We start from the raw sequence: 10,903 nt of genomic DNA, 5'->3' as shown, positions 1-10,903 counted from the left end.
GGAAAAAAAAAAAAAAATGGCAAGCGTGAAATGGAAAAAGAAACTAGGTGGTAAGAAAAGATTAACATCGCTGCTGCTGCCTCCGACAGCTTCCCGCGGCGAGATGCGATTACTCAGGGTTTCAGAGCCTCGTTTGTGTGTCGAAACCCATCCCCCTCGCCTCCGTTTTAAGACAAAAGTCAAGAATGAGGCGAGAGACAAGGCCGCATTTTGCAGTTAATTTGGGAAAGGCAGTGTTCAACTGTGGTGAAGCCCCAAAATGTCGAGCTACGATGAAGGCTGCAGGGTGTGTGTTTTAATAGCTTGGAAATGACGTTTAACGAGATTTAATAGCATAGCTGGGGAGGAAATATATAGGGGATGATTGGATTATTAGCTAGGGTATGATTTATAAATTGAGGCCCCAGGGAAAAGAGCTGCTTGATTCACTCGCCACAATCTGCGGCTCGGTTTTCCCTCTGAAATTGAGAGACCTTTTGCAGGGGTTTTTAGAGGTATTTAACACGTCGTAATCGTGGGAACTGAGCCAGGTAGTAACTGATGTCGATTTGGACCGCAAATAACTGCGTGCGTTTTGTCGTGTTTCAAATGCTTTGAGTATAATTTGCATAAAATGTCAATCTTGCTTCTGTGAAATCTATCGAAGGTGATCTGCAGTTTTATATTTTAGAAATAAGGAAAAACAATACGATTAACACATCTGAATTAACCCTGGTGCGTGCGGCCAGTTATTGTTTTGTTTTGCTGTCATCAGCTCTGTGTTGTAATTTCCTCCCTCCTCCAGCCGGACTCCTGAAATGACTGGTTAAGAATTTAGCTTCTTGGCTTCATATACACGCCCAAATTGTGGCAATGCTGTCTAGTCTTTAGATTTCTTACAGCCTGGGGGTCTGGCACATGCTTTTTTTGTATGACCTTGGGTAAGGCTTAGGGTTCCTTCCTGCTTTAATAAAATACAAATGACAGGTTCCATTCAATTGCCACCAAGGTGTTTTAAAATCAGCTCTTTCCCATAGTGTGATTTAATTTATTCCTTTCATCCTGCCTTGGATAAGGCAAACAAGCAGAGCTGTGGCTTTTCTTTATACTGCCATCTTCTTGAGCTATTAGGTAATGTTCACGTACTGCTAAAATACAAAAAATTTGGTGGAATATCAAAATTATGCATTCCTTGGCATAGTATTTAAGAGCTTTAAATATGCAGAATTAGGGTATGTTAGAGACAGGTCATCTTTATTTTAAAATCATTATTTTGAAGAAATAAGCTTCAAAAAAGAGTGAAACAAGAAATAACCTTCCTAGAAAAATTGGAAAATATGAAAGCCAAAAAAAAAGAACCCTAACAAAATCCTATAACCCAGAGATAACCAATGTTAATATTTTAATGTGTGTCTTTGTGGGCTTATAGCTATGTAAATATTCATAAGTATAGATCAATATACATGTGTACAGACAGATAAGGAAGGTTAATATTGATTGAGCACCAATCATGGTACTAAGTGCTTTACATCCATTACTTCAGTTAATCCTCACAAAACCCCTGTGAGGCAGCGTTTAGTATTATTGTATAGATGACAAAGTCAAGACTCCAAGAGGCTCAGCAACTTGCTCAAGGTCGCAGCTTCTAAGCAGTGATTACAAGGATAAATACCGACTGAACACACGGGCTCATGGTCCAAATATAGGCGTATGCATTAGCAGATATATATATCACACATACATATACGGCACATCTTTATACACACATATGCAATTCCATGGGCCCCTGCTTATACTTAAACACACTCTGTACCTACATGCACATGTGTATGTTTACATACCCATATGCGTCCATGTGCATCATGTTCACAGACATGTACATTCACAAATTCGCATGTGTATTCATGCACATGTATATAGAAAGAAACACAATATAGCTGTATAACAAGATGGATTCACATTTTTATATTTGCATAGCATGCAATTTTATGGCCAAATCATAATTTAACCAATTGTTCATTGTTAGGCACTAAGGATGTTTATAATTTTTTTTTCATTCACTGAAGTTTCTTTTACATGTATCTTTATCTGTTTCCTTGGTATAAATTTCTAGATGTGGAAATGTTTGATCAGAGAATATACATATGTAAAAGGCTTTTGAATTACAGAATGTTGGTGAATTATCAAGGCAACTTGATAGGGGTATGATACTCTGGTTGTCACGAAAGGGCATTCTGACTTCTCTCTGATCTGGTTAATCAAACTGAGCTGGTCTTCTATTGAAGTAAATGTAATGAAAACTATGATTCATTCATAAATGCAAACGTTTTTGCCCTTAAGGTCTTTTTATTGGTAGTGCTGTAAGTGCTCAACTTGAATTTACATCATGACAGACTACACAGAAAGCTGGGCTCATAGATTTCTTGCAGTTTTATAGTTTTTACTCCCTTTTTGCATTTTGAAATTGAGATTGTGTGTCCAAATATTCCGAAGCACTGTTTGAGAAAGGTGTGTGTAGGCTCAGACCTTTGTGTTGCTCTTTTTGAGGACATTTCTGTTCATCCATTGCAAGCCCGCTTTGCTTCCATAGAATAGATCTTTGCCTGTATCATTAATTTTGCAAAAATACTTCTTGAAATGTTTTAAGATATTTGGATTTGGATCCAGTCTAAGTGGGCAATTATGACATTGCAATACAGGTTTAAACATAGAATGTTTAGTTTTAGACTTGACTCATTTCCTGTCAAAGAAGTTGCCTGCTTGTGAGCATCACTAATAAGTTTATACTGTGGTTTGATGATATTGCGAAGCAGCTTTGAGAATGATACCTTTATGGATAAGTTCTCTTAGGATTGTGGAGGAAGAGAAAGAATTTCATCTCTGGTAGGCCAACCCACATTCATGTTCAGGTAGTCAGGATCCTGGAGGAAGGAGTAAATAAAGTCCATGTGGTTTAATTTTTTTAGTTTCAGAGGTCATTTTAGTTATATCGTGAAACGTCCCTTAGAGTGTTATATCAAAATTTTAAGGTTATTTTGCCGATTTATGGCCTATATGGCCAATGATCAGAGAAAACTTTTATATAAATATTGAGAAGATGAAGTAGAATTATTTCTTTAAATTTTTTAAAAAATTGTGGTATGTATATATATGTGTGTGTGTGTGTGTGTGTGTGTGTGTGTGTGTGTGTGTGTGTGTGTATATATAATTTACCATTTTAACCATTTTTGAGTGTATAGTCATTTCAGTGGCATTAAATACGCACGTTATTGGGCAACAATCACTACCATCCATTTCCAGAAATTTTTCATCTTCCCTGACTGAAACTCCATGCCCATTAGATATTAATTCATTTCTCCCTTCCCCAGCCCTTGACAGCTACAATTCTACTTTCTGTCTATGAATTTGATTACTCTAAGTGGAATCACATAGTATTTGTCCTTTTGTGACTGGCTTATTTCATTTAAATAATGTTCTGATTGATCCATATTGTAGCATGTGTCAGAATTTCCTTCTGTTTTGAGGCTGAATGCTGTTTCATTGTATGTATATACTATATTTTGTTTATCCAATCATCTGTAAATGGACACTTAAGAGTGCTTTCATCTTTTGATCATTGTGAATAATGCTGCTATGAACATGGGCATACAAATATCTCTTGAGTCCATGCTTTAAATTCTTTTGGATAAATACTCAGAAGTGGAATTGCTGGTTTATATAGTAATGATATTTTTAATTCTTTGAGAACCTGCCATACTGTTTTCCATAGCAGTGCACCATTTTACATTCCCACCAGCAATGCCTAAGGGCTCCAGTTTTTTCACATACTCATCAACACTTGTTATTTTCCGTTTTTCTTTTTGATAAAAGCCATCCTAATAGATATGAAGTGGTATCTCATTGTAGTTTTGGTTTGCATTTCCCTAATGATTAGTAATATTGAGCATTTTTAATGTACTTATTAGTCATTTGTGTATCTTCTTTAGGGAAATGTTTATTCAGCTCCTCTGCCCATTTTTGAATTGGGTTATTTGCTTTTCATTGTTAAGTTGTAGTAGAATAATTTCTTAATATTTATTTGCATTTTCAACTTTTACTATGTAAGTTTCAAATATATACAAAAATATAGTATACACCCTATGCATCTATTACTCATCTTCAACAGTTATCAACAAATGGCTAATCTTGTTTCATTTATACTCCCCACCACTTGGAAGCAGATCCTAGAAATGATGACATTTCATCCATAAATATTTTTGTGTGTAACTCTAATAATAATGATATGTTTTAAGTAGATATTGTCACTGGAGAAATATATCAGGATAGCACTTTTATAATCTGTTGGAAATAGAGAAACAGGATTTGTGAGTATCAGGAGCTGCAGATCTGCAACTTACCGAGGTTACTGAGTACTTTGTGTTTTTTGTAGCAGTGATAGGATAGATTGCTTTTGATCTATTCTTATTTTCTTACCTGGTCCTACTGGTGACTGTTTTCTTAGTAGGGATTTAATTGGTTCAATCATTCTATCTTTGCCCTGGAAAAATGACAGAACTCCCTGGTTTGGGTAGAAATCAAGGCCCATTTGAGGTGCTCTAGGAAATCCTGGCATCTAAACTGGTGCCACCCATTAGTTTGCCTGCACAAAACTTCAAATTACTTTATCCTAGACAGCAATTATATTACTTTATATTAAATATGACTTTATATTAAATTGTATTTTTATTAATAAAAAGAGGAAGGCTTGAAGAGATTCAAGTGACACCCTCTGATTTATTTGTTCTTAGGGCTTTAAAATAATTATTTCGTTTTCTTAGTGATTTAGTATTATGTTATCTTTGAACAAATACAACTGCTTAGTGGAACCGTATTCTTAGTAATAGTGGATGATGCCCACTTAGATAAAGCAGCTTTTAACAATTTAATTAGAGATTAATACTGTAAATCAGCTTGATAGTCTTATCTTTATTCTGTTATTTTTGCCAATATGCTAGGCAATTAGTAAATATGTATCGAATTTACATTCTCCAGTTGTAATTTTTTTTCTTTACATACTCCACTTATTATTATTGCTTCCAATGGCTATCTAGATAGAAGTACAGTATGTATGCTTGCCTTTACCAGAAGAGTGTTATCAGACATCACTTAGCACATCCTGCTGTTACTCTAAGACTGACTCATTTTTTCTGAATAACACAATTTATATTAAAAGTTCTGAGTACTAGCATTAAATACTGATAGAATTTAAGAACATTCCTAGTGGAATATTTCCTTACTGATTAAAGTAGTTCCTTTCACATGTATATTTGTGGATGCCCACTCCACCCCTCCCCCGAGCAATTTAGGATAATCTTGGATAGTTTTTCTTTTAAATTTGTGTATTGCAGTAATATCAGTTAGTAGTTAATCAGAGGCTTGCGTGTGGTTTGGTCTCTCTGGAGATGGTATAGTTTATGAATAGAAATACAAGCGTTTAAGAGAATGAGTTCTGTTTAATACCAATTTCATTTTTATCACTCAGTGCTTAAATATAACATTTAAAATTAAACATTTCTTGTTTAATAGTACACATATACATTTTTCACATACTAGAGTCAAACAGTAACTGGAAAGGAAAATTCGATTTCTTTTATGTCAAGCTTGGTGTGCACTCTTAAGGCTTTTTTCTTATTTTTTCCTTTAAAATTATTTTATAAAGTTATTGCTATAAAATTATTTTTTAAAATTAAAAAAATAAACTTAGATTTTCAGAAACATTGAGAAGGTAGTACAATTTCCAAATACCCCAGACCCAGTTTCAAATGCTAACACCTTAATGTTTGTATGGTACATTTGAGACAATGAACCAATATTGATACATTATTATTAACTAAGTCCACTTTATTCAGATTTTCAGTTTTTATCCAACCTCCTTTTTCTGTTCCAGGATCCCATACAGATTAACATTTTATGTTTGATCATCTTATCTCTCTGGGCTCCCCTTGGCTGTGATAGTTTCTCAAATTTTCCATGTTTTTCATGATCTTGATAGTTTTCAGGAGTATTGGTCAGATATTTGTAGAATGTCCCTCACTTGGGATTTGTCTGATGCTTTTCTCCTAATTAGACTGGGGTTGTGGGTTTTGGGGAGGAAGACGTAGAGGTAAAGCGCCATTTTCATCCTATATCAAGAATGCATACTGTCAACATGACTATTACTGTTTATGCTGACCTCGATCACCTGATTGAAGTAGTGTCTGTCAGGTTTCTCTACTGTGATATTACTCCCCTCCCCTTTTCATACATTGCTCTTTGGAAGGAAGTTACTACGCACAATGCACACTTAAGGATTGGAGAATTCCACTCTACCACCTTATTGGGGGCAGAATAGCTACATAAATTATTTGGAATTTTTCTGCATGGGACATTTGTCTCTTCTCCATTATTTATTCAGTGATATCAGTATGGACTCATTCATGGTTTAAGTTACAATCTAATGCTACTTTATTTTGTTGCTTAAATTGTTCCAGCTTTGGCCATTGGGAACTCTTTCAGTTGGCACCTGTATCTCTTTGACATAGCTCCATTATTGTGAGTTTTTTTTTTTTAAAGCAGTTCCTTACTTTTTGGCACCAGGTTCATCATGCATATTTCTTGCGCTGTTTTAGAATTAGCGATTGATTTCTCCAAGGAGCCCTGGTTCCTTTTATCAGAGAATGATATTTGATACCAAGATTTTTGCTCATTGCTACTAGGGTGTCATTTCTTCTAGGCCTTCTAAGCTGACAGAATAAAGAAATATGTGTGTAAATATGTTTCTAAACATTTCTATATGTAACCATCTGTATCTATATTAAACTAACCAACTCTGTTACTTCATGAATCACTGTAGCCTCTTCCCCTCTTGTAAACTCCTGCTCCAACAATGAGAGTAAATGGGTAAGTGGCTCCCTCCACCCACTTACCCATTTACTTAATTTTTCAATTCTAATATACATGTATAGCAGTGTCAGAATTGTTAACCCATACCCTTGTGGAAAACAGTTTTATCAACTAGAGGACAGGGTGTGTATGTAGTTTCTTTTGCCTTTAGTTGTACGGACTGCCCGTTTCCAAAGTTACTTAGGTCAGCACATTTTCCCCACACCCTCTTCAGTGGGGTGGTTTTCATACATTTATAGTACAGTTAGATTATGCTGTCACATTCTCCCTACCATCCTGGGTACTGCCTGCCACCTAAATGATTTTTTTTAATTTTGCAAAAATTGAAATTCATTCTATTGTAAAGTTCTATAGGTTTGACAGATGCATAGTGTCTTTTTTCTTTCATTTTAAACGATACTTTTTAAGAAAAATGGTAGAGCGAGCTCTTTTATTTTCCAGTTTTTCTCTTCACGATCATGTTTCACTTTAAAAAAAAATCCTTTAAAAACGTTTATTTGGAAATAATTTCAAACTTACCGAAAATGAAAAGAACAGTGTAAAATAACACCCATATATCTATTGCCCATATTCACCTTAAACATTAAGGTTTAACAGTGAATACATTTGTATGAAAATTGCAACGACAGGTAAAAATCTAAGCCCCTTTAACCGTCACAATCCTTTCTCTTTAGAATTCAGTGCTTACTTTGCTATTTACTTTGTTATTCACTTATTTTTTATTTACTTTGTCCTTATTAAATTTAGATGAAATTTTGTAGACCAGGGAATCAAGAATGTAATGTTCTTAGTATTTTGAAACTTGGCATTTTAGGAGCTTTATTGTGTCCAAACTTTCCATACAACTTGTGTTAATAAGCAGTTTTAAAGCTTGTAATGTAGGCTTCAGTGTCTGGAAGGTTCACCTTGGGCCCTGTCTAAGTAGAGACTGATGCAGGAGAAGGTAATAAAAGGTCTTTATTAAAACATTTAATCAGTCATAGTCCAGCTGCTGTCATTAAAGTAGTTGTGTGTGACTTTGGGCAAGAACTTTAACCTTCTAGCTTTCATTTTCTTTTGTAAAATGAAGTAGTTGGACTAGATAATTTTGACTTCTTGCAGTTTTATAATTTGTGTGTGTGTGTATGTGTGTAGAAGCTGGTGGCTTTGATCCAGTGAGATAGTGTTCTGTTGATGATTTAGCAAATTTCTCTCATGATGAATAATTTTAAAAGCAATGTCAAATATAAATGGGTAAGTTTATGCCAAAAGAAGAAAATTATGCATGGTTTAAAAATACAGAAAATATCTCGATAGTATATTTTAAAAGAATGAATCACTGATAAGTACTGAATACCGTTTTGTAATTTTGCAGTAGTAAAAACATTGTAAGTCTTAACCTTCTGGTCAGCTTCAAACAAACATTGTTTATCATGGTAAAAAATTAATAATGCAAATGCAAGAAAATATTAATTTCAAAAGTTAAGCTTTTAAAGAGAAGCTGGCTCTTTGATTTCTAGTATTATTCATTGCTTTTAGTAGTTGCATTTTCAGAAGTTTAGAAAATCTCATGGTACGTCAGAAACAGCATAAGTATGATTTGAGAGTTACTTGGAGATCTTACATGATTGAAAGTCGATTAGTGATTGTTTTCAACATTTTTGTCTTTGTGTCACTAAATTGCATTTTCATATATAGTATTTTAAAGTGCTTACACTCAGTCATGGCATATTAGAGTAGGCAGCATTAATGCTCTTAAAACACATTGGTCCAATTTCATTTTAGGTGACTGGATTAATTGAGGTGATCACAGTTATGAGACCTTGTGAGCTTTATGGCCATTTGGTCACAATTCAGCTCTGGCCAAAATGATTGAGTAGAGAGGGAGAAAATAAATTGTTAGGCATGAAAGGTAATTATTGGCTTGTATTAGCATCTATTCTTGGGAAGGTTAAAGTATCTTTTATTTTCTGTGGATCGCATTGGTTTAATGTAATCCAAATGCCATTTTAAGTTTAAGACTTTACATTTCAGTGAAAATATTTAAGCGAGAATCTGTAATTGTGTTTAAAAGGATCTCAGCAGTTACCAGGATATACCTTCTAAGACTGATTTTGTATTTCTCTAAGAAGGTTGCTTAAATTATTATTTAGCTGTTCCTACTGAATGCTGGGATTATTTCTGAGAAATAAATTTTTTCCCTTTAAACAATATAGACTGACTTTCAAATACTACAGTGATATCACAAAAGAATATTTGATGATGAAGGAAAATTCTACCCTATAGTGATTAAAAACAGTTGTAAGATTATTTGATGAAGTAGCAACTGACATGTTTAAATACCATTATGGAATGCAAAAGGATGTGCCTGCCACAGGCCTTCCTGGATAAAAGTTTACTGAGCACCTGTGGACTGCTGCTTTGTTCTCTTTCTCTCCAGTCTTTTCTTCTTCCTTGTTACTTAATAGTACGTTGCACAATTTTATGTATACAGTAAGTACTTACTAAGTAACTGTTGAGTGACTCTAATCAATAAGAATGTATTATGGTATTGATATAATATTAATTCAGAGAATGAGATAGTAGGTAATTTAGAGAATGGGATAGTAGGTAAAAGACATCATTTTGGAATGGAAGAGATCACCTGGTTCCACACACTTCTGGGACGCTTCCGAGTAGGTAAAACTTGAGTCTGGCCTTGAAGAGAGACGGGAGACAAGGACTTGGGGGACAGGGTGGACTCTTGTGATTTGTTGTTTCTAAAATGCATCATCCTCCCTGGCCTGGAGGCCTCCCCTCTATTCCTCTACCTGGGACGCCCCCTGTCTCTTAGCCCCCCATCTTAGATTAGATAGTCTGTCCTGAGAGGAGTTTGTGTACCTCCACCTTCCCCAATTTAGGTTAGTTTTCCCTGAGCATGAGATTCTCCTTTTGTGACACATTTTATAATCATGTTTATACACACACACACACACACACACACACGCATTTTTTTACTTTTTCTTTCTTTCTTTTTTTTAATCAAAGTTATATACATATAAAGGTTAGAGTCAGATAGATCTTTTAGGCTTCTTACCAACAGTAATCTTCTGCTTACCTGCCTGCTCCTTGCTCTTTTAGCTGTTTCTTTTGCTGTTTTGCTATTATCCCTGTAGCTAAGTAACATTTATAGTGTGCTACTTCTTAATTTTTCAGTTTTCAGCATTTTTTAAAATTGACTTAACAGTATGGAATATAAGGATTTAGCTCCCACAACTTCATATACTCATCTTCCTGTCTCTCCATTTTTCTAATACAGTTGTATCTATAATGTGGTTAGATCAATATTTGGCATTTACAGTAATTTAAAATAATAAACACTGTTCACAGCTGAGATACGTAGTATATTATGGTTGCTTTGCTTTGCCTGAACAGTACTTTATTTTCTCTAAAGTTAATTTTTCCATTTGCTTAATTTTCTCTGTACCTATCATAAATTCGCCAAGAGCACTAATTCATCCCTAGACTCTCACCTAATAATCTTAATAGTTTTTTGATATGTTCAAACAGATCAGGTATTTTCTTGATTTCATTTGGAAGGAGCGGCGGGGAGGGTAGAGTAGAGATCTTTCCTGGCCTTTTGACCCATTCTAGAAGGTTGCTTTCAAGGCCTGCTGTTTAGTTGCCATCCTGGGGATATCCTTCCCCAATCATTTTATTTGGGGTACCTTTCCTTGAGTCACACCTTGGTTTACTGCCTCATTTTTATGGAACACACCTCCAGTGTTTTACTGAGGAAGAATACATGGGACATTAACTTTTCTTTTTTTAAACTTTGGACATCCAAGAATCTTAAAAAAAAAAATCTTCGAAAAATATTTAGACTTGTGCATCAGAAACATTTTTCTTTAGAATTTTGGAGGCATTTGCCTCATTGCCTTTCTAAAGTTCCACTGTTGCTATTAGGAATCCTGAAGCCAGTTAGACGTCTGATTCTTAGATGTGGCATGCTCATGCATGGGCATGCGCGCTCTCTTCCCCCGTC

The sequence above is a fragment of the Pteropus alecto genome, unplaced genomic scaffold, assembly GCF_000325575.1.
Source record: "Pteropus alecto unplaced genomic scaffold, ASM32557v1 scaffold78, whole genome shotgun sequence".
Lineage (NCBI taxonomy): Eukaryota > Metazoa > Chordata > Mammalia > Chiroptera > Pteropodidae > Pteropus > Pteropus alecto.
Note: the sequence above shows the minus strand (reverse complement) of the source record.